This window comes from Drosophila subpulchrella, chromosome 3L (assembly GCF_014743375.2).
Source record: "Drosophila subpulchrella strain 33 F10 #4 breed RU33 chromosome 3L, RU_Dsub_v1.1 Primary Assembly, whole genome shotgun sequence".
In the NCBI taxonomy this organism is placed as follows: Eukaryota; Metazoa; Arthropoda; class Insecta; order Diptera; family Drosophilidae; genus Drosophila; species Drosophila subpulchrella.
In genome coordinates, this window is record NC_050612.1 from 28,197,350 (window position 1) to 28,222,155 (window position 24,806).

Here is a 24,806-nt window from a genome sequence, read left to right on the forward strand (position 1 = left end):
CTTGAGTCTAAATATAGATTTTGTTGATTTTGCCAAAACATATTTTCCTTAAAAGGAAGATGAAAAGTTTAAATAGTTTTCTTTAGAAAAATAAGAGGTATTCACGGTTTCTTCCACTTTTTACGCAAATATCTCTCCTTGTGATTTTGGTTTTAAAACTTTTTAGATTTATTTGGCGCGTTTTTACTGAAAAAACACGCGCAGCAGGAGCAAAATCAGCAGCAGATCCTGCGATTTCCATTCCAGGCAGACGCCACTGAAAGCAGGAGCAGATAGATGCCGACATGGATTTTTGATATACTCCCGCATTGCTCCATTTGGCTGGGTTTTCTTTTTATTTTTCGGTTTTTTGTTTTTGGCGCTGCTGCCGCCTCGTTTATTTGCCTCCACTTGGTCTGTGGTATTTTTTATGCATTTGCATAAAGCGAAATGTATTTCTATGCTATGTTCTACGCTCTTCCAGCATTTCCACTGCTGTTTTTTCTGGGGCTGCTTTTATTGCACGTTTCCCTTTTTGGCCATTACCGCACACAGTTGCATTTTAATGAGCACCGGCGATGGGCACCTGTGCGCACGTGTGCAGACTTCTTTCAATCACTGTCTGCCCGGGTCCTCAGTCTGTTTGTTCGTTTGTTTGCTTGTTTGTTTGTTTGTTTGTTTGTCTTGCCAGCGATTTGTTTGCGGACTAAAGTCTCGATGCGGCGCCCCCGCTTTCGTGGCCCTACGTCATTATAATGCAGCTGGAACTTGAGCTGAACTGACGCCTTGCCCTCGTCCTGTCACTTAATTAAAAGGTTGGAAAATCAACACAGGCAGCAAAAAATAGAACGACCCCACAAGAGCGCAGCTCAGAACCAAGCGGACAACTTCAAGTTTTGAAAGGATCTGGCAGTGGAGTACTCACAATTTTTAATAGGGGATTTAATAATTAATTTATTACAGATTGCTTAATTACTTACCTCTTAAGCTATTTAATTACTATGTTTTTATTGATTTTTATATTTTTAACGAACGAAATATATTCAAAAGTGACTCTAAAATCTATATTTCTATGTCCAAGTGCACAATTATGACAATATAAATTACAAAATCATTTTATTTTATATTGTTTTTAAATTGGTAATATTTATGAAAGCCCAAAACAAACAGGCTTGCTTGATATACAATAATATTTTACTTCAAGATGTTATTTAAACCATAATTTCGTCCAATCCCCCAAGGGCTGTGGCTGTGGCACGCCACTGTCTTTTGAGTGGGTGATTCGAGGGGCTCGCGGATTTTATCGCGCTTGCCTTTGGCTGATTGTGCCAATTATGCAGCGAAATGCGCTGCTCCGAATCCGAATCGCCCTCAAGAGGTTTATGCACTTTCAAATCATAATAATAAATCCAAAAGGCGCTGCCAGCCAGCAGCATCAGCAAAACCAACAAAAACAACGAGGCCAACAATGGAAAGCCGGGCTGAGCAAGTGCCATTTGGGTTTCTGCCTCGATGGAAATCATTTAAATTTATCGTGAGCTGCATTTCACGCCCTGCACTCTTAATCAGCCGACGCCGTTTTTGGCATTATCCGTGGCCCATTTTCCGCCACCACTTGGCCGGAAAACTTTTGAAAAGCTAGTATTGAATTTTATATTTTAATGCTTACCCAAAAAACACAGAGTTGCCAGAGAGAGGAAAAGCTGTAAAAAATGGAGAAAGGAAAAGATTTTAGTTTTACCCCAGTTGAAACTTTAATCAAGTAATAGAACAAAAAATTCTTGTTTATATATATTTATTTTAGTACTACCACTCAAAGTTAATTTTCATGTGCCGTATTTTATTTGGTTGCACATAATTATTAAACCATTACTCATTTGACCAGAAGTCAACAATAATTCATCGCCCTAATCAAAACGCGGCGAAATGTAATTTTAATTTCACTGCAATTTGCAATGCAGATTGGTTTTTTCTCTCATTACAAATTTGAAACTTTATATATAAACTTTGTATATACTATATGGTACTGCCATGGCTGTCATAAGTGACATGATTGATTGATGATGTCATTTAAAGCGACTCACGAAATAACAGCAGCCGTAGTAACAACAAAATTTTCGCCTCAAACGTGCCAACGTGTAAATAAATAAATAAATCAAATAAAAAATTATTGAATCAACAACGTAAAATAATTAAATCAACATGAATGATTTAACGGTCCAAATGTGTTGAAACAAAACCCATCTGACAGATCCACTAGCCCCATGCCAGTCGACTCCCCACAAAGCATCCAATCACCGGGGCTCACACCTGTTTGGATTGGCGTGAGCTGCGCACCTTTTTGTGTTGACAACTGCTGACAGGACGAACGGCAAAAACACAAAAACAGGACCAACGACAGCAACAACCATGTCTATGGAATATCATATATAAAAAATTGAGTGTTGCAAAGCAAATCTTAAAAAAATCAGAGGGCTTTTAAAAAGTGACCGATGAACAAAATACTCTAGTGAAGATTTGTATCCTTATATTTTAAAGATGATTACTAATTCAACACTGCTCGCCAGAAATCACTATCTCAAGAAAAAAATCAATCAATACTTATTAATGTATTTTTAAATAGGTAAATTATTAATTTATTACCTTACATAACTTATTTTTCTGCTCTACCTACACGTATAAAAACCAGTCTGTTGTTCACAAAAAATTAGGTCACACATAGTTGATTTTACCAAGCCTTTATTATTGAACAAGAATGTAGACTAATTGCAACACAAACACTAGGTATTCAAATGAAAAAATAAAACCCTTACAATCAAAAGGATCCCATTATGTAAAGGTACAAAAGTAACTAAATATCCAATCAATCCAGGAAGGCTTGAATTCGAAAAAACATTTAAGCCACTAATGGTGCAATTTTTATTCATAACAATGGTTGCGTTAATTAACCGATTTAAGCCCGGATAAATAATCCCTTTATTAAAAGCAATACACACTCAATTCATCTGTGCAAATTCGCCAATGCTGCGACACAAGAGATATTTTATACAATTTTTTTCACCGCATTTTCTTGTCGACCAACAAATATGCATTTCTCTAACCCGCCAGTATGAGCTTTGTTGAAAAATGCATGCAGTACATATATCTAAATGCTTTATTTTTGAGCTGCGGATATTTGGTAGCTGGCAAAAATGCATTTAAACGCTGGGCCAAAAAAAAAGGGTGGTAATAAAATGCCATGACAAACGTTACGCATACGCCGCATGGTCCTCCGCGCCTCGGAAATGGCCACAAACGGGTAAAAAAATGAAGGACACGAAAAGAGAGGAAAAGCGAGGAAAATCGAGAGGGAGAAACAGTAACTTTAATCAATATTGAAGCAGTTTTTGAGGCCAATAAATCATTTCATAATCAATTTTGCCGCTGACATGTGTCTCTGTGTGTGTGTGTGTGAGGAGAAATGCAAAAAAGGGGAAGCACCAAAGAACACAAAAAGAAGCAGTGAAAACACAAAAAACTTTGAGCCACCTTGTGTCATGTGCCTGTGTGTGTGTGTGTGTGTGAGCGATAAACAAGCCACACACACACTCACACGGCGCTGCATTGTGGAGTGCAAAAAAACGAAGGCAGCGCCAAAATAATCAACAGATGTTGCCAGCAACAACAAGATGAAGAGCAGGACACAGGCCAAAAGGCGTGCGTGTGTGCGTGCGTGCGCGTGTGTGTGTCTGTGTGTGTAAATGAAAAGCGGATGTTGAAAGTTCAGCGCAACTGACAGCAGCAAGCACAGGGCTGCATCAACAATGACAGCAGCGGCAGCAGGAGCAACAGCCCCAAAAAGTATGCTACGGCTGGGAGCGGAAATTAAGTGTGACCTCTTCGCGTGGCTGCGAACAGAAACGGAGTTGCAGGACGAGAAGAAGAGAGAGAGAGGGAGAGACGGAGGAGAAAGAGACAGCTGCAGAGGATATTAGGAGTGTACCCGCTATGGCATACCCAATTTTATGTTTCTTCTATTAGAAACAATGTTTATTTTCCCGTTCAAGGAAGACCATCTGCTTAAAATGTTAAATTCTAAATTTCTATATTGAAAACGTCTTATTTTTGACCATATTTATAATTACTATACAATGCAACATACCTCTACATACTTTCCTTTAATTTTTTAATCTTGGAGCTGCTTATAATTGTTAAGAATTCAATAATATTCTTATTTTGTAACTTGAACACTTCAAATATATCAACAAAATTACACCTTGTCAGGCAACAAAAAATAAAAAATCGATCAGAACTTATACATAATCTCTTGACCCCTTGCTAATAAAAGATAAGCAGACCATCAGTAAAATTCCTCATTGTCAAATATGTTCCTGCACATAAAACTGTTTATTTAATTTGCTCTAAAGCTGCTGATATATTTATTAAATTATTCCCTTTCCAACTGTTACATTTTTCACCTATTTAACCATTTTAAAATATCAAACCTACTTGATATAGGCCCAATATACCCCCGATCTCCCCCGAATACCTCGTGTAAAAAAACCGCGGCGCATATCAATGGCCAGTATGTACTATGTAGTTGGGGAATGGCAAAGGGACAGCCTGACGGACAATCGCCAAGTGCTGCTCCGACACTCCATTTTCCGTTGGCCACCGGACCCGCTTTCCCATCCGAGCCACCCAAAAAACCAACACCATCTCCCCAGTAACCCTCACCCATTTGTGATTGTGTTTGCGTGTTGTGATGCGTTCAAAATTGTATTTGCCTAGAATTGTTCGCCGGGGAGAAGGATGCAGCTCCAATTGGGTTCCCGTCTGCTCTCGGATTTTTTCATTGCATTTGATGAGTACGTTGGTCGTTGGAAGGGGTTCATGGCCCCCCTCTCAAAACCCTTGCAACGGTTTTGTTATCAAACAATTTTGTTTGGCAAACAGCCATTGAAATGCTCCCGATATATATCTATGGACAACCGTGTAATAAAGCCGCTCAACTGAAGCCAATAACCACGCCTTCAAATACAATAATCTAGCAAACCGGCGGGCAAGACCAATTGAATTTGATGGCAATCAAAAAATATTCCGAATTTGCTGAGGGACTTTTCCTCGAACCCCTAAACTTGATGGATTGGCCCGCTAAAAGTTCCTAGCTCAGCCGAAAATTATCTCGAAATTGAGCACGTGTCGGACTCACAAGTAGGTAAAATAAAATACGATAAAGTGCCATTACAAAGCGCAAAGTGCAATGATTAATCAGATTTATTTGTCAGTTTTATTTCGTGCTAAAAGTGTCAAAGAGAATATTTATAAAAGTTTATTAACACTAAGTACTTCAGCAGCAGTAGCAGCAGGCGAAGGAGCACATTAGAACTGACCATAAAACACAAGCAAAACAGTTGCCAAGAACAACAAACAAGGATGACATCGAGGAGGCCAAGGCGGGAGCAAGTTGAACGCCCTGGAGCCATCCCACAAGCAGCCTTCAAGTGCCACCAGAAATAATGCCAACAACAGGGCAGGATTGGCAACAACAAGGAGCAGCTGCTGTTCGGGGCCAAGACGGGTCGGGGTGATTTGGTACACCGGAAAAAGTCGAAAGGAGTTACAATGCTAAAATTATTTTCTTGGGTTCCCAATATTTCAGTAAGTATTAGTTGGCAAGGGTCTTAGAAAGCTAGTTAGGATTTTCCAAAGAATTAATTTCTTATCATTAATTTCTTTAGGTTAAGCCCAAGACCTTATATATAGACCTTATTATAAAACATCACATTGCCCATAATTTAATTGTATCATTAGAAGGAGAATCATTTTTTCAAAATTCTATAAACGGGGGACCTATTTACTTCTATTCAATGTCAAAAACATTTAATATTATGTTCTCTTATAAATAAATCTTAAATAGTGAAACTCGTACCTATGAATACTTATAGTTACATTTCAGTCACCTATTCATATTCTTAGTTTCAAATACATATTTTTTGAAATAAATAAACCTTATTGGAATAATATAAAAGTACCATATTGGTACATTATTTTACAATTAAGTAGTATTGTTGTTATTTTTTATAGAGTTTCCAATGTAGATACATTTATTTTTTAACAATCTTAAAGCTGAATAAATAGGGAATATCGAATTAACATATAAATCGTTACCATTTTTCTCTCTGCCGTGGGACAAAAAATCAGCTAGAGCGCGAAGTGCACAGAAAGTACTTAGGATGTCTTTAAGTTCGACATAAAAAACATTGGCGCTTACAACTTGGCCCCAAACATAAATCCCGCAAACACACAATCACACTCCCACTCGACATAGAAATACCATATATATATAGAGGCACAGACAGCGCAGACAACACATCGCACATATTAAGACAGATTTTGGCCTAAGGCAGCCATCTCAGCCGGCCTGACCAGCATATTTAGGCGGATATTTATGGCCCAGAGTGACGGGAGTCGGTTCCCAGTTCCCAGTTCCAAGTTCTCTGTTCCCAAGAAGTGGGATATGTGCTCCATGGCCATGGCAACATGGCAACACATGTGCATATTATCTGTGGCCTGTGTGCGTGCGGGTTTCTGGCTGGAAAAGTTTCAATAGCCAAATGCCTATTGACGGCGGAGAAGAAGTGACCCGAAAGCGAACCGAACGGGAAATGAGATGCTGCTGTCTGGGCAAAGGAAAAGCGGGCGGAAGGAGGAAAAGCGCCGGGAAATGCCTTCCTGCATGCCGGTCCACTCAATGACAAGTGGCAAATGCTCGTCGGGGTACACAATCTTACATAAGTCTTGGGGACAGCAGAGTCAAGCCACTTGGGAGTAACTAAAATACCAGATCTATAACATGCCACAACTAAGAAAATATATTACAAAATTTCACCCTAACTTTTATTAAGTATTAGTTACCAAAAGTTAATCTTATAACTTTATACCCAAGGTAGTGAAATATTTTAACTGACTTCAGATTACATTTGAAATCATTTTTTTAACATCTAATTTTCGGTTATACTTGATTGGCTTAACATATATTTTAACCAGCAAAACAGGTGTTAAAAAAGGATTCAGATATAATCTAACCTTTTTTATATCTCTAAGATTCGTTTATCCCTCATATTAAATTTTGTAAAACTGTAGATACCTTTTAGAAAAACGAATAAAATGTGAGATTTGAAACAACCCATAAGCTGTTTTTCTTTAGTAAGGATATAAATGTATGAACAAGCTGGCTGGCAACAAAGCGTATTTAAAATCCTAGATGTTTATTTTTCAGTATTTGTGTTCGATACGTTCTTTTGGTAAGCTCTTTACAGCCCAAAGGAATTTTTCTGTTGCGATGGCGTCGGAATGTCAAACATTGATATGATGCCATGGCCTTGGGGAGGCTGCCTTATCGGATGGGACCCCGGCCATGGGCCATTTGGGAGTGGGGTGTGGGGAGTGGGGAGTGGATATTCGGGGACAGTTGTCACATGCTGCTGCTGCTGTGGTGGTGGCCAAGCAGCGGGGGCGTATGAGTAACTTAATAAATTTGACAACAATGCCGCACAAAGGCAAACAAATGCAGCTAACGTTCAACAACCAGAGCTGTCACCAATTTGTGCAGTTTGGCCATTGTTGCCGTTGTTATTGTTCGTCGGATTCGGAGTCAGGGATTCGGGGTGCGGTGGTGAATTTTCAATTTGTTTTCGTGCTCTGCGGCGCGGCATGTAAACAAAATCCGGCGGAAAATGCGAACAAGCGGCGCTTACGAGAAGTCAAGCGGCCAAAAAGTCAAAAGGAAATGCTATTTTGTCGCCCCGAACCCCCGGGTCAACACACCACCACCACCTCATCTGCCCCTATACCATACCCCTATGCCCCTATACCATTCCCATTTTGGTCAACGTTGACAAGTGTGTGTTAAAGTCAACACTCCTAGTGCCTCCCAAATATGTACAAATTGCCCAATGTTTGTTTGCCCGTCGGTTTCGAGCTAAAAACGCTTCTTTTCGCCTCACGAAATGAATTCCGTTCGAACTGCTGCCGTTCGGGGATGTTTTTAATAAATATCCAGTGCACAGACCACAAAACGCACTTTGGCTTATTGAAATTGGAATTGCAGCGCCAGCACACAATTCCCATAAATGCACTAAGTTCTCGCATTGCCGAAAAAGAAAACCAGAAATGAATAGGAAACCCATTTACTGATATGCCAGTGGTCAGAATGCATTAGCCAGGATGCATTCGCTCACAGCCCAATTAGCAGGAACCAAACCGGGTCCTCATCCTCAGCAACATCCACAGCCCCATTCCCATCAGCATCATCATCCTCATCCGTAGAGTCCTCGAGAGCGTCGCCTCATTAGGACATCTCGTCAAACAATCCGCGAGTGTAGGCCCTCGGCGGGGCCATCTGTCATTTTACATTTTCCAGATGTTTCCACTGCTCAGCAGTTGCAAAATGCAAACCATCTTGGTAAAAAATATCTTCCAATATTTTATAAAAAATATGTACCTTAGAGTAAAATCAGAAAAACTGTGGAAGCCAAATATATTTCAAGGATAGTGTGTGTTTGTATTTAAATGGATTAAATTTAACCATTAAATTTATCGGAAAAAATTTAGTTGATTTAAAAAATACAGCTGTCATGCTAAAATTAAAAGAAAAGTATTTCTTGCGGACTGATTTTGACAACATACTCAATAATATGTTTATTAACATGGTAAAATAAAAAGGTTTTCAAATTCCAATGAGAATATATCTATGTCTATATATTTTAATAAAATAGATAAGTACAATAAAAAATAATATAAAATGCAATGTAAAATATAATTTACTTGAAGGTTTTTAATAATTTCAATAAATGTTTACCAAATCTTGTGTAAAACTTAATTTCATATTAAAACCCCCAACCAATCTCGAATACCTTTCTGTTGGCCAGTGGAAACCAGTTGGAAAAAAGCAAGGACCTCGCTTTTTGTATTTTTTAGTATTTGCCCGCTGCCGTCGCACAAAAGCCACCTTACACATGCTATTAATGACTGAGCCACTCGGAGTGCGGCTGTGTGTATGACTAAACATTTACATTTCATTAAAACTAAAAACAACACACAAAGCAGTAAGCACGACACGAAAACGAAAAACGAATACGCAAACTAAGCAAATACTACATATACCTGTGTAGAAGCGGAAAGAGAAACAGAAACTGAATCAGGATCTGAGACTGCTATATATATGTTCGTATATATGGCGCTATAGCCATAGTTTTGGGCAAGGTAATGCGGCACAAGTTGAGTGGGTGGCTGGGTGGCTGGGTGTTCGGTTGGTATTTCACCTGTCCGCTGCTCACGATGAGTGCCACTCGAGGAACTGAGGTAGCGAGCTCAGGGATGTGCGAGGTTCCTCAGAATGGCACTACTATATCTGGGTAAGTGCACGGAGAAATAAATTGGTAACTTAAGATCTGTAGTTAGGAAACAATAAAAGCATAAATAAAATATTAGGAATATTTTCTTATAACTGATATTTAGATTATAAAAGTTCTTGAGGCATATCATATCAAGATACATATCATTTTGATTTACGACTCCGTTATTAGATATTATTTTTAAAGGTCCTATATGTACCCATGTTTATTCCAAATTCCTATTACTCATCGCAGTGTGTGAATCTGTTCCACCCACTGTTGCATCGTATCGTCTTTTTTGAAAAATAAAACGCACACATTTCTAGGCGGGGGACATACACACATACTTAACTCGACGTTTTTCACTCAACGAGCTTTTTACATAACTGGCAACAAAAGTGTAGAAGTGCAACACCAACAACAATGCATTCCACCTGCTTCCTCTACGCAAAAGTTGGGCCAACATCAGAATGGAATGTGGTTCATTTGGGCCATAGCCATAGACGCTCGTTCTCGGAGCGAGAGTAGCGAAATAAATAGTATATTTTACCCGAGTGCCACTCATGAAAATTGCAAAAAAACAACAAGTGCAGGCCGGGTCGAGTCCTGTGTGGGTCCTTCGTCTCAGCGTGTATGTGTACACTGGGAGAAATATCTCTTTGTAATTTTAGAAAACTGTTCTTTGCGTAAAAGGTGCACCCGAAATGGATTTTAACTTAATAAAATTCAAGTTTATAAAACACAAAGCAAAGATCCAAGACTTCAAGACCCCTTTATAAATATTAGAAAATAATTTATTGCTTATCCCTAATTTCTTTTAAAATACAATTATTTTGATCTTGGAAAAACCATTAAAATAATCGAGCTAAGAAAATTAAACTAAAATTCGAATACGTTTAACTTGTAACTATATCCTCATTAAATAAAATATATTCGAATGTTTACCATTAATGGTAAATATTTCTTAGGGGTTATAATATAGGAACTAGGGGTATAGACTTCAATTTGCATTTTTATATGATGTATGCCTCTATTTAACAAATGTTCTTGGTAATCATCTCGGTGCCAAATTCCCCTTATTTCCTATATTCCACAGACCATATTTAGGGCCAAATCGCGAACTTTCTTCGAGTGTACTTCCTGTGCCTACTGCTCCCGAGTGCCAGTCAAATATGAATTGGTAGTTGCCCGGCCCGACTTGGCCTGCGCTGACTCTTGCAGCATAATAACAAGAAGTTATTGTGCCTCTGTCTACATGCAACTGCAGCAGTGCAACAAAGCCGGCCACTCTAGACCCCAAACCCTTTGACCCCTCGACCCCTCGACCCCTGGGCCCATTGTTTTCGGTGCAATTTCAGGGAATTCAGGTGGCCCCCAGTGAGCGGGAAACGGAGAAAAATGAAGCCTAATTACGGCTCATGTTTAGCCGCTTCTCCATTCAATTAAATGGAATGCACGTGCCCCAAACCAGAGGCGAAACTCCGAACTGAAAACCAGAAGCCAGCACAAAAAAATGCAATAATCATGGTGCACCATGTATGTATGCTTGGGGAGCATTTCATAAATGGCACGGACTGTACGAGGCTGATGCATTTGGGAGCTATGGGAGCAGCAAATTCAGCTGCTCTCGCAAATGTTTAATTAAAAATTAAAGCAGCTTCTACCACTGTTTGCCCGCTGATGTTTGCCTTTGAGCAGGAAACAAAATGCAATTCGTTCTAGTTTTTCCTCTGCACTTTTGTTACTGCAGTTGTAAGTTATACATTTGCCATTTGTTATTTTACCCATGTAAGTATTTGACAGCGGTTTTTTTTTGTGCAGGAAATTGCAAGGTTTGCTTGATACTCTAACTGGGCTAGGGGAAAGTCTATTGAAATAATGAAAATTTTGGGGAGCCCAGAAAATTAATTAGTTTTATAAATTCATTAAGCTTTTCTAACATTCTATTTTCAGATTTTATAAAATATTATACCGATCACCTTATTAAAAATTGGTTGACTTGGAGTATTTACTATAACCTATCAACACTTTAATTTAAGACTTCTTATCTCATTTTGTTTATACATATACATACATTTCATTAACTATTTTTTACCTTTCAAAATGTAATTTAATCGGTATTTCTTAAAATGAAAACATGGATCAAAAAAATGTTTTATGAGAAATTATCGCAATGGAATGCCAAATAATTTATTGGCCAATATGCATCTATCAGCTTTTATCAAGAATATTTTTATACCTCAAAAAATTAGTAACAAAGTAAATTATTTTTGGTTGTCAATCATAATTAAACGTGTACTTTGTTAAGTTACAGTTTTTCATAAATCAAAAAAGGAAGACAAAAACGTGGAGTACACAAAAATGAGGAATTATTCGCTGATAAAATTTCTTTTTATTTTATTCTATAGCATTATTAAGCCCGTTGAAGCTCGGAAAATGCCACTTGATATTCGGGAGGTGAGGGTATAATGAAAAGTGTCAAGGCCCACGCTGGCAACCACTTAGCAGCCAATAAATTGTAATTCGACACGAGCTGGTTGCCGACACATGCAGCAGGCAGCAGAAAAGCGGGAAAACTGGCAAACAGGCAGGCGACATTTCGCTCACTCCTTTTCCTTGTGAAATGGAAAATTAATTTTCAAACGATTTCGTTTGTCGACGGCTTCGACTGGCTTTTCTTTCTTGAAGCTGCCAGCGAAGTGTCGCTCGCCTCACTCCCTATATTACTTTCATTTATTTTGTTTTATTCGCCACGCCCGCGTTTTCCAGCATACAAGTGGCAAATAAATTCATTAGTGGCACAAATTAGTTGGATGCAGTCGAGCGGGTCGGGTGGCAGGGTCAGTGGAGAATCAGTGGGGAATCAGCAGCGAGTCAAGGCAGCATAGCACAGCCAGGGCAAAAGGACACAAAAGTGCTTTCAATTTCAATTAAATTTGCCACTTGCACGGCCCCCGGTTTCCCCGGCATCCTGCATTCGGCACTCTGCACTCTGCACTCGGCATTCTGAATCCTGCATCCTGCAGGGGCAAGTGCAACTGCAACGAACTCGTTGGGTGTCGCTGGGAAACGGAAAATGGGAAATGGGATTGCGATTGTGCGCCTGCTGACTCAGGGGCACATTTAAAGCTCGTTTAAGCGCTCGTTTCGCTTCATCTGGCCTTATCCTGGCAGCCTGATTAAGTAATCAAAGCATTTGTCAGCTACTTAATCTATCGTCAGCCACTTGGCCACCGCTGCGTATGCGTAACTTGTTGGAACAATGCGAGAAAAGAGCAGTTTAAAGGGTGAGTTTGAACTGTGATTGTGCAGGAAAATCAAGGAATGATAGAAGAATTGAAAAAATAAAATGAAACCATGAAATGGACAAGAGAACTTTATTAGAGAATCATTTTAGTAGAAACAATTGTTTAAATATTGAAGCAAAAACCCAAGCCTATTTTTTTACACTAATGGGACTGTCTAAAAGTATGCAGTGAACAAAGATCAACGGACTCCGGAACTCGAAACATTTTGTTGCCTACTTTTAGACACCTTTTTTTATTGACTTCAAGCCGCTAGGGGCCCCTTCCATTATAAAGGCCAAAGATTGTTAGCAAACATTACACTCACTGGATCACACATTAAAAAGTCTTCAAATCGAAATGTGCCATTAAAAACAAGTATCTAACAAATTGTGTCATATTTGTTGGACAACGTGAAAGCCCCCAAACAGTTTTGTTGGCAATCGGCGGCATCTAGCAGTTGAAAAGCAGCGACAACCGAAGGCAGTCAACAATCAACAGGGATATTACAAACATGTGTTTGCCGCCACAGTAACTCATGACCCCCTGCCAGTTGAACTCCCCCGTGTGCCACCCACCTTCCACCTTCCACCACCCACCAACCCCCAACCCATTTGTCAATACCCGCACACATACATATTTGACTTGGCGCCCACTTCCGTCCTCCATTTTTGCCTGTGACCCCAAGCAAAACATGCGAAAAACACCGAAAATGTTTTATATTTTCCGAAAAACCAGAAATATGTTGCAGATATGTGAGTATGTGTGTGGGAGGAAGGCTGTGAATGTGTGTGGGTGCTGGGGGCGTGGCAGTCACGTGCCTACCGCTGTTAAATGTACTTTAAAAATCACTTAACGCATTTAGCATTGATTTTCTAGCAGACCCGTTTTATCTCTTTACGCCATATTTATTTTTGCATATTTTCATCAAGGATTATGGCATGGCATACCCCTTAGCATTTTCCCTTTTTCCCATTTCCCAGCCCAATTTTCCCCATACGTCAGAAGACAGAATTCATGAGCAGAAGAACCATTAGAAAACTGATATTAAATTCAATTCAATTTGGCGGAGTTTCGGCGTTTCTTTTTTGCGTTTTTATGTATAGCAAAATGAAATTTCAAATTTTAATGAGCAATCAACAGAAAAGAAAAACCGGAAAATAATAAACGTAAATGGTGCCCACGCAGGATGCGAGACTGAAAAACAAAGCAAACAAAGCCCCAAATGCTTAAAGTAAATTCAAATTTAATTAGGATTTTTTCTGTATCGTTTTGGGACTTAAAACTCCAAGAAGGGAGAGCAAAAAAGGCGGCACCACGCCCCAGTGGACTAAATGTAAATGAAAATTGACGCAAGGCAAGTTTATTAAAATGCGATTTGCATAAGCATGTAGAGGGGGAGGGGTATTAAAAAGGAACCGAAGGTGAGGCCAATGAATTTTAAGGTGACTCGGCATGAAAAGTGGCAGATGTGGCAATGAAAATGTCGGAAAAGTCAACTGTCCGCATTAATTTTGTGCCATTTCGTTCCCCATTTTTCAGTTCGCTCCGCACACGCACATTCGAAACTCAATTAAAAGTAGACCAAAGTACTATGAAATCTGTCTACCTCTACAGGTGACTGCCAAAGAGGCCATTAGCTGAGGCATTAAGTTGGCTAGGTGGTTTTTAATTGAGTAAAATAAAAAATCACCACAAAAAATCATATACTAATTAAAAACATTGAAAAATTATCAAAAAAATTTATAGAAAATACTATATTTAAAGAGATTTAATTATTTTGCTGATTAAAAAACTAATTATAACTTAGTTTTTAATATCAATTCGTTTTTTAACTTCTTATTTTTAGACAATAAATTTTGTAAAGTGCTTATTATTCTCAAATTCTCATTTTGCATAGATTTATCTCCCCAACTTGGCATATTTGGGTTTCTTTTTAACTTCCTGACGAATAAATTACTAAAGTTTTGCATCTAATTTGCCGCAGAACTGCCGTCCTATAAGTCTTAAGTCCCCGACGATCCTAGACAATGGGAAATTATTATTTCCACGAGCGGTGGCAGCGCTTTTCTAGGAAATCAAACTCACGGAGAGCTGCTTGCCACAAAGCGCATCAACTCAATTCATATCAATTTTCCCTTTCACCGCCGACAGTCAGGTATTATGTCCTTTGTGTCCATGGGGGAAAATGGGAAAAATAAGAGGTCGATAAAAAAGGGAGCCACACGTGCGGCTATAGAACTATGCAACTATGCGCCATGTGCGGTGGCAGCTGCAATCAATGCACGTTTTTTTATTTTTTAATTGCTTAGCATGGGAAGCGCGTGGCAACAATTGGAGCGGATGGCCAGGGCTTCGCTTCCTTTGCCAGCTGCATCCGCTATCGGTTCCGAACCGAATTGAAAAGCGACCAAAGACGTCGTAATTGACGTTGATCCAACTAAAAAAGAACCACTCCCCAACCATTCAGAGAAAATAGGATGAGAAAAAAGGGGTTTAAAATAAAACTCAAATTGAAAATGGTTGTCCTCGTAAATTGGGAATAATTATTTTTAATTGTTTGCCGCATGTGGTGAGCGAATTGCATGTGAAATGGAAGTTTTGAGGCCGACACATCAAGTATACGCCGCGTTGCATACGTCAAGTATACGCCGCGTGTGAGTGCATAAAAAACGCATTAAGCAAACAACATTAAAATTAACTTAAATGCCTTACTACATAGCACAAAATGCATTTGACACATTTACTTAATCGCATTTCCCCCGAAATGGAATCAGTTCCCAAACGCATTTAACCTTGCCTTCACCGCCCGTAATCCAATAAAAGAAATGTGTTTGATGTTCGTATTACAAACTAATTACATTCACCCGAGATGGTCAGGCTGTTTTAATTAATATTTGTCATTGCAATTTTTACCTCCCCTGCATTTTTGCCAAACACATGGCTAAACTAAACGTCCGGTTGTACTTATGCAGGGAAATGTATATGCGTTTGCTTAGATAAATATTTGTTTGTAAACATGCTGAATTAATTGGAATTGTTTCGAGTTACATGGGATTTTGGGTTATTTGATAGGCCAAAGCAAACAAAGCCAAATCCCCACCCCAAATCCCCTGCCGCAATACAATCATCAAACGAAATTAATTTCCGAGTGCAAAAAATAATCATTCGAATCATTTCTCTTTCCCTTTCCCCATAATTGCCGTTCGATATGTGTGAGATCAAATTTAAATTTAAATTAATGTTTCTGCCTGCAGTGCAGCCTTGATAAGTTGCAGCCGCTGCGAAATTGCCTGATTTGCATATTTCCAAGAAACATATCCCAAAGATACTCCACGCAGAGATGCTCAAACTAATAATTTCCATTAATAATTCAAGTGGCATGCCCAGGAATCCGTCATTGCTCTGTCACTACTCATTAACGATAAGTCCAAGATTAAGTCTGGAATTCCCGAATCCCGAATCCCCGATCCCGAATTCATTTGACATGTTCAACATTGTTTGGCAGAATGCAATTTTCGTGCAAATGGTATTCGTAAAAAGGACATTTGTTTGCTCAATTTGCAATGTTTCCAGCTTCCGTTTGAAATTTCGTAAATATTTGACAATGCAGTGCGCAAATTGCCTTGGGTATATGGATGCCACAGCAAATTGTATTGGCGAAAGTGTAATGGGCGAGAGGGAAATTTATATCGAACGCAATTTGTTTGTTTTGACGAAAAGGGACAGGCAATCGATTTTGTCATTAAATAAGGGCTTGCCAAGCGAAAGCGAGTTGTACCACCTGCAAATTGGAAATTCTATATACTTCCATATGAGATTTTTGCTTACAATTATGTTTCCTATATTTTGCTAGGATTATAAAATGCAGATATTAATCTATAGAATTTTTCAGTCGGTGTAATATTGCAAGATATATTTTCATATATTTATGTAGTTCAATATATCCCTTCACCTTTTTTTAAGTTTATAATTTGCTGACAACTAATCCTTTAATTCTAAGTTCCCATATATATAAAGAAAAAATAATTACATAAATGTATATTAAATACAGTCATTTTAAACTTTTTTCTTACATTATTTATAAAATAATTTAAATATTTCTGTGCCCTTTTTTGCAACAATTTAATTTTAAAATCTTCAATTTCCCTTTAAAACAATCGCCAAATTTATTAGCCATCTAAATTAAAATCCCGCAAACTTTGAACTAATTTAACCCCGTTTGCAGGTGAACTTTACACTTTTAACAACTCGAACTCGATCAGTGTCACTTACCCAAACAAACTTTCCACGTTTCAGTTGACTTCAAAGTGCAAATTAGTTTTCTTTGGCGGCTAATTTTTTTGCCAGTCTGCTTCGGACACGTTCTAAACTCGTTGCTGGCCCAATAAATTAACCGAAAATCCTGTGGCAATGGGTTTTTGTTAGTTCTACGTCTTTTTTCCTGCTATCGCACACAGACAATCAGAGAGCCCGGCAGAGTATTAAAAACTCATTAGGCCACCGTGGAGGACGCTGGAGACTATGCTGTTTTTTTTTAATTTATGCAAATATCGACCGCACATATGCACACAGGAAGAGTCTGTTTTTTTTTTCGGTTTGGTTTTTAGATCTGGCGCAAAATTCTGCGGGAAGTGTTGGTCCCTTACAGATTTCTTCTTCTATTTTTAGATTCCGGTAACTTGGCGAAAGTAAATCGAATGTCAACCGCACACATGCAAGGCGAACACTTAATCAAAGGCACACACACACTGGCCGAAAAAAGAGGGAGGTCCTGCGGGGGAGCAGGAGGTCCTGCTGTCAGAAACACGTGCGATACGTGACCTAGGCCAAGCGTTAAATTCAGGCGCCAATCTGCACGACTTTACTGTGTTGTAGGTAGCTTTTCGTTCTCTCCTTGGAAAAATCGGAATCAGAATCGTATTCGAAATCGTAGCTGCAGCTGTATCCTGAATCCCCAACCACACACATATACACGTGTCGACCAAATCCGCTTAGGACAAACTGACGACTGATTCTGCAAGTTGGCCAAGCCAAAAACTTCGCATTGGCGGCGGCTGGCTTCGTTGGCCATCATCCTCGTCGTCGGCTGGCAACATCGGCTACGGCTGGCCCTCCATATAAGACCGGAATATCCCAGAGACCCGCCATTCGCGACCTGCCACATTATGAAAGAGAGTGCCTTAAGAGAGCCTGTTTCGAATGCCACTCGTTTCGGCCACGGGGGAAAGCGCAACTAGTTTGCCACACTGGAAGGGAAAAGCCAAATGTGTGGCATTGGAAGCGCTTCAGTTTTCCTCGGCACGGGGACTCCCCCATTCTCTCACTCGTTCTCTCTTTTGAACTCCCATCAGTAAATACCGGCCGCTCGTTTTGTTTGCCCAATTAAATGCCACATATGTCATAAGCATAATCTCCCCACCCCACCGAAACCGAGAATCGCGAACCCCTTTCAGCAGTTTTTTTAATTAATCATTAATAAGAGCCACGCTCCGCTGGCGACCAAAGCAGATAAAGGCGACCCCTGCCCCTCCAATCCGCGCAGAATCCAGAACTGCATACCCTTTGATATGTCCGCTTTCGGAGGAGCCAGCAATTAGGAACAACGGCCACACAGACCCCAAATGGCGCCCAAACCCCAAGCCAGGCTCCATTGGTGCACAGAGAAAAATATATTTCCTTAGAGTAGCTACATTTAAGAATGATTTTTGCTAAATAAGGAATTTATGTAAGCCATTTAGTAAGTAAACTATACAATTACAAATTTAACTTAATATATTCGACTGCTTGAGCCTAGACATCTTTATTAGAGGTCCTATTTTACAAATTTGTCAAAGAAATTATACAAGTGATAAAATATTTAATTTTAAAATTATTTTTAATAAGTACAACTTAATTGAAAACGATTTAATTAACTACTCACATAATAAAACCAGTGTTAGGGATATTTTAAATTTTAATGTCAATTGCATACAAAATTTTTATTAGGCTCTCATGACTTTTCAAAAAATACAGTCAGTTAGGCGTCGTAGTTGCTGATAAACCAAAAAGTTTCGTTTTTTAATGTACCAAAATGCTGACAATAATAAACCTAAGTACGTTGTCCAAATTGTTTTCAGTGCATTTGCCAGTCCCAGTTCAATTCGCAGATGCGGCAAGGAAACAGAACCAGATCACGTTCCCTGTCCGCATGGGTCGCGGGAAAGACTTTGACGCTTCGCAAGTGAAATTGCAAAGAAATCTAAAAATAAATATAGGATAAAGCGAACAAGCTGAATGGAAAATGCCCTTCAATTCAGTTCAAAAAAATATGCAATATTTAAGAGTTATACGCGATGCTTGCAAAAACGAAATGAGCTCCAGTTGAGCGACGAAAATAATTGAAGTGCATTAAAAACATACTGCATAACAGTAGAGGTGATTAACAATATTTAAAAAAAAAAAGATTTTTTTTTAGGCAAAAATCACAATTTTGTGATAAAGTACAAAAGTTTCAAAATAACAAATAAAAGAAGAAATTCATAATATACATTTTATATTTTAATTAAATTGTGTACATTTTTTTTCGTTGAAATTATAAGGTTCTAATATTTTACAAACATAAACCAGTCCTAAGGCTGTCTATTTCCGAGAGTATCATTAATGATATATGCCATAATTGGTGGCACAGAAGCTCCTAATGCAGGGAAATGCAAACCAGACGCCGCACAAACAACCACAACATTCGGCCACTTGGATGACGCCTCGCTGTGGAATCGATTGTAGGCAGGGCAGTAGTTCCGTGGCTGCTCCGTGACTCCTGCCCAACTCCCCAGCTCCCCAGTGCCCGGGTGCCCGGGTGCCCCGATCCGGCAATTGACCCGAGGGTCTGGGGATCCGCCGCCTCGCCTCAACTGCTTCCATATGCTCCATGTGCCGGGTGATGTGCGGTTGTAAATACAATTTACTCCACTCGGTCGCACACATTCCGATGGCGCATAATTTTATTGGCTTGCCTGCGATGCACTGGGATGCGTTCCCTTGACTTCGATGACAGCAAACAGAATCAACAGTCCCTAGGTGGCACTGGCACCCTCTATGGTCTACAGTCTATACTCTGTAGCACCCCAGCTGCCCTGTCCCGCCCTGCCCACCACATTCTAATGAGATATGGCCCCGGAGTCACGATGCATTTTTCTAGGCCCAACATTTGCAAACAGCAAACGGATGGGCAACCATCTGCCATCGCCAACGCCATGGGCTTTATCCATGACATGCCCCTTGTAGCTGCACTGAGAAAAGTGCTAGGATATATTTTGTAGATGGATGTAAAGGAAAAAGCAAACTAAAAGCTGATATTTGCATTTCGCTGAAAGCTACGTTTATTGAAATATTTTATGTCCAAGGCAAAGCCTTAAATTATTTTTTGTGATCTTCAAGTTGTATTAACACTTACAAAATTACAAAAATTACCTATATAAACAGAAAATATACCCAGCTAAGATTACAAAAATTAAAAAGTTGATAATCTCTTTGTTAAATGTAATAAATTATTCTTGAAGTATTAAATCAAACATTATTTACAATTTTATTTGAACAAACAATAAAAAAGTTATTTAGATTAATAAATTTAAAATCATTTTTGTTGAATTATACTAAAATATTCAGAATCTTATTTAAATAAAAATTCTAAAAATTTTTAATATATTTTTTAAATTCTCTAAATATCAGACCAAATGTAACTATAATTCTCCGTTGAAAATCGCTTAAAATATCAAATCGGAAAAAAAAACTTTAAGTGCGTTTTTTTGACCTCACTTTTTCTCAGTGCATAGGCACTTATGTTTTGCATATGAAATCGCGCACATAATCATCAGGGACACGGCGGCAGCGAACTCTGACTCTCGTTGCGACTCTCGTTCCGACTCTCGATCCCCGGCCGCTTGCAGAAATGCTAATTAGGCGTAATTCGCATAAAATTCGCAAACATTTGCTGTCACTGGAGTCCGGGATTCTCGGGCTACGCTCCGCAGCCAGCTTTTGATTTACGAGTTTCAGGACCAGGCTGCCAATCCGGCCAATCTGGCAAATCTGGCAAATCTGGCCTATCAACGGCTCATCAACGGCCGCCCGGCAGTCGGAGGACCTTCTCCAATCAGCGGTCCATCCGTCATCAGCTCCCTGCTTAATTACTAAGTGTATGTGTAAGCCGATATGATTCAGTTTATTACGGGTCTCGCTTTTTGGTCCAGGACACAGTCCACATTTCACAGTGATTAAAAGTGGAAAGTAGAATTTAATGACGCCTTTTAGCCCTTGTAATAAGAAATTTAAAGCCTGATAATTGGACATTTTAAGTAGCAGTTTCATAAAAATTAAGTAGCCCAAGGCATCACAGGCTTGAGTTAATTATTCCTAGCCTTACATGATTTTTGAATCAAATATTTGGTTTACTGAAATTAAATGTAGAAATAATTTACTTGCGATTAAATTCCCAACAAGAACTAAACTTCGATTTAAGATACGTTTATTCAAAAGGAAAATATATTCTTTGGCTACATTTTACTTGAAAACGTTCTACCCAAATCCGAATAATTTACAAACCTTTTAAACAGAAGTTCATGATTAAATAAATTCAAATTCCCTGGTTCTCCCTCGGTCAACTAATCCAAATTGAATATCGCCCTGGCCAGATTGAAATTGATAAAACCATTTGCAGTTGTTTGTGTTAATTAAACGGTTAAGTTGTTCGGCGGAACTTGGGCGGCGGCACTTCTCAATTCAAATCGAGTTTGGCATAGTTTCGGCGGACGAAGTCTGGCATTATTCACTTAGGGAAAGTACTTAGCATTCCAGGAAAGCAGGAGCAGCGGGGGGTGGAGCAGGGCCACTATTGTCAACTTCCTTGGCCGAAAAGGAGCTTCCTTTGCCGCAGCCAGGGCTAAAAAGGATTTCAATGTCACAGCGCAGCTGTTCGACGGTTCCTGGATGGTGGGTCCATTAACACGGGCGCATCAAGTTTGCCAGTTTACCGTGGCGACCACAAAAGCGGCGAAAATGAAAATTCATGAAAGTTTATCACAGCGCAGCACCGGAGATGGAGTCCGTTGGAGATGAGGCCAGAAAAGCCGGAGCTTGAGCCAAAACCATGGACATTCGCTCCACTTTTGTGGTCAATTAACGGCCCTCGGCCAGCCTCGAGTTTGTTTTTGTGTAATGAATTTAAATGACCCACTGCGCTGGCTCATCAAGTGCTGCAAAGTGTTTTCCAAAAAGGACGCGGAAGGACATCCCGTCAAGATTCGGACAGGACGGCCTGCCTCAAGAGCAGACATCCTAAGCCCGCCCAGCTCTCACACTTGGCCTGAAAGCACCTGTCGCCGAAAAATTTCCAACAATTTGGCTAATGACTTCTAGGCGGCGGGGGTCAGTGCTGCCAAATGTACCTAGGTAAGCTAATTTTAAATAGCTGGAAATAAGGGATATTAATTTCAAGCACTTAAAAATATATATGACAAATATTAAATAAAGTATGTTATTTTTTATGCAGGTGTCTGAAAGTATGCAACAATAAATTTTGGATGCGGAAGTCCGACATAATAATTTACAGCCTACTTTTAGACACCTTTAGAGGTTTATTTTTAGTTCTACTTATTTTTCTTGCAAAAATTTCTAAAAAGGTAATAATTACTCAACAATAACTAAATAATTAATTTAATCTAGCCAAAAATTAGCTGAGCTCACAGCACAGTTGAGGGCTGGGGTGGTGTGTAAGTACCAAATTAATTATATTCCATGCAGAGAAATTAATCAAGCGAAGCGTTGGCCCTACCAAAACCCACTACACGCTCCCAATGAACTCTATTTAACCCTAAAAACAAGCCACGCCCCCAGCCGCCGACTGCCGCCCACCGCTCAGGTGTGAGCGGAAATTGCGCCCAGCTTGCGGCCATTTCATTAATCACACTCAACACTTAGTAGGAGTCTGGGCCAGGACTTGGACGTATGTCCAGGGTTCGGTTCTGGATTTTGAAAAGGGGAGGGGGCCAAGACTAGGTCCCGCCTGTGGCCAATGTCAAATGGTTTTCGGGGGCCTGTCTGGGCAAACTCCGAATATTTATTATTGTGCATATTCAATGAAGTTGGGAGGCTGCTGCAATTCTAATACATGTCACCTATTTGAGATACTTTCCAGCTACGGCAAAAAGAAATTAAAGACCATATTTTACTTTCCAAGTGCTTGCCTTGAAGCAAAATCAATTGCAATTGATTCCTTTGATTTTTCCTTATGTTTCCTTATGTTTTTCATAAGGCCATTTATTTGTCGAAGTTTATGTGTGGAATCAATTTTTAGATGAATATAATAGCTAACTTTTTTTCTTTCATTATTCAGCTATTTTCTCTAGCTTTTCCTTGCCAAAAAGAAAATGTTTATTGAAAATGTAGGAACAAATCTTTATGATCTACATATATTCTCCAATATCAATATCTGCTTGCAATATAATGATTCAGCGGTGCGTGTCCATGCTGTCCTGGGAAGTGTCTTGGCTTTTAGGGAAGGAGTCCCCGCTTAAGGTGTCTGCTAACAACAGAGTTCTGTAACAGCAGCTCTGTTAACTTACCCCGGTGAGAATTATTTAAAAAATTAATTAATTAATTACAATTTTTCTAAAATTGTGTTATTATTTTAATTTTAAATTTTGTTTAACTATATTAGAAACAATCTGAAACTCAGAGTCTGAGTCTCAGACTTATCAATTTAATTTGTGTGGCAATCAAATACATTCTTATCGATCTTAAATATAATAGAAGGAAAATATTATTCACTTCACAAGAAAATTTTCCCACCCACCGCAACCATTCCAAGGAATTTTCCTATTCAAATCAATTAAATCTATTTTTAAACAAAAGGCAACTGCAAAACTGGCCCTTGCCCTTTTGGCCTTCCGTTTTTCCCAGCCCCCTTCATTTATGGTTATGAAAAACGATTTGATGCTGTCCAAAAGGTCAGAGGTCAACGGAAATCATTTTCAATTGCACTTTCATTGCTTGTGCCATAAATATTCCAGGCTTTATCCTGTCAGTTGGCCCCACTTCCATTGACACCTACGTCCTATTAATTTTTCAGATTTCTAAAGGATTTTCCCATCTCCAGCTTGCCTTTTCATTCCTTCCCCCGAGATGTTTATAAAAAATGCAATACCTTGATAAACAAATAAACACATGAATATCAAATAGATGAGAAGAATTTTATTTGAACAGCAAAGGCAAAGTCAATAGCAAAAAGTAAGAAATTGAATATCTGGAAGGGAAAAAGGGAAGAGAGTAAAAGAAAAACTTTTGCAAAAATAATTGTAATGAGCAAGAAACTTGGAGCCAGTGAGCCTAGTCGGAAATATTGTGGTTCTCGTTCCTTCTGTTTTCTTCCTTGGACTGTCGTTAAAGTTAAATGGTCTGTATGATTGCCCTAGAGAGAGGGGCGGCAGGGGCGTGGCACTTGGTTCAAAGGTCGTAATGAAGGCAGACAAACCCAATCAGGCAGCATCGCTTACAGATTGCATTTCCCTTAGATGATTTCCTTCTTAATTTTGTTCCTCGATTTCTCAATCTTTTTCTGCTATATTTCCCAAGAGTTCTCTTTGGAAAGGCAAAGGAAAGTAGAGAGAATGGAATTACAAATAAGATAGGTAGTAGTGGAACTGGTGGAAAATACGAAATAAAATTGATTCTGCTTGATTAACCGAAGATCGTTTTAAATCTTTATCTGAAGAGGGGGCTCCTATATTTTGAAATTGTGTTTTCTTTATTAAAAAATTAAAATTTTCATTTGAAATATTAATATGAACATAAGCCAAATTAAAATGGAAGGTCGTTCCTAAATACTCTAGAGATTCATTTCCATTCCTGCACACCTCAATTAGCAATTATTTCGGATTACCAGTGACAAATCAAAAATGGCTTATAAAATATAATATAGATCCCATCGAACTATTAACTCTCACCCATTCTACGGTGGCAAATCAGGCGCATAAAACAGCGCAAAATATGTGAAATATGTGCAAATGTCAGCTTTTCAATTCGAATCAATAAACTTTGAATGACACGCAGAGTACCGAAAAGGGGAAGGGATCACATCGCCCAGTTAGAGGCGAGGATACATTGTTCCAGAACTGAAATCCACTCGAAA

The 24,806-nt window shown here is 39.1% G+C and overlaps 1 protein-coding gene across 1 annotated transcript in view; it reads right to left on the minus strand.

Annotated features, from left to right (window-relative positions):
- LOC119553235 (connectin) overlaps window positions 1-17,639 on the minus strand; it is a 149,234-nt gene extending 131,595 nt beyond the window's left edge. Inside the window, exons 1-2 of the mRNA XM_037863503.1 lie at window positions 16,916-17,639; window positions 1,649-1,682 (exon numbers count right to left, since the gene is read on the minus strand). The gene's annotated coding sequence lies outside the window, so the exon portion shown is untranslated. The remainder of the gene's footprint in view (window positions 1-1,648; window positions 1,683-16,915) is intronic.
- Window positions 17,640-24,806: the final 7,167 nt, after the last annotated feature.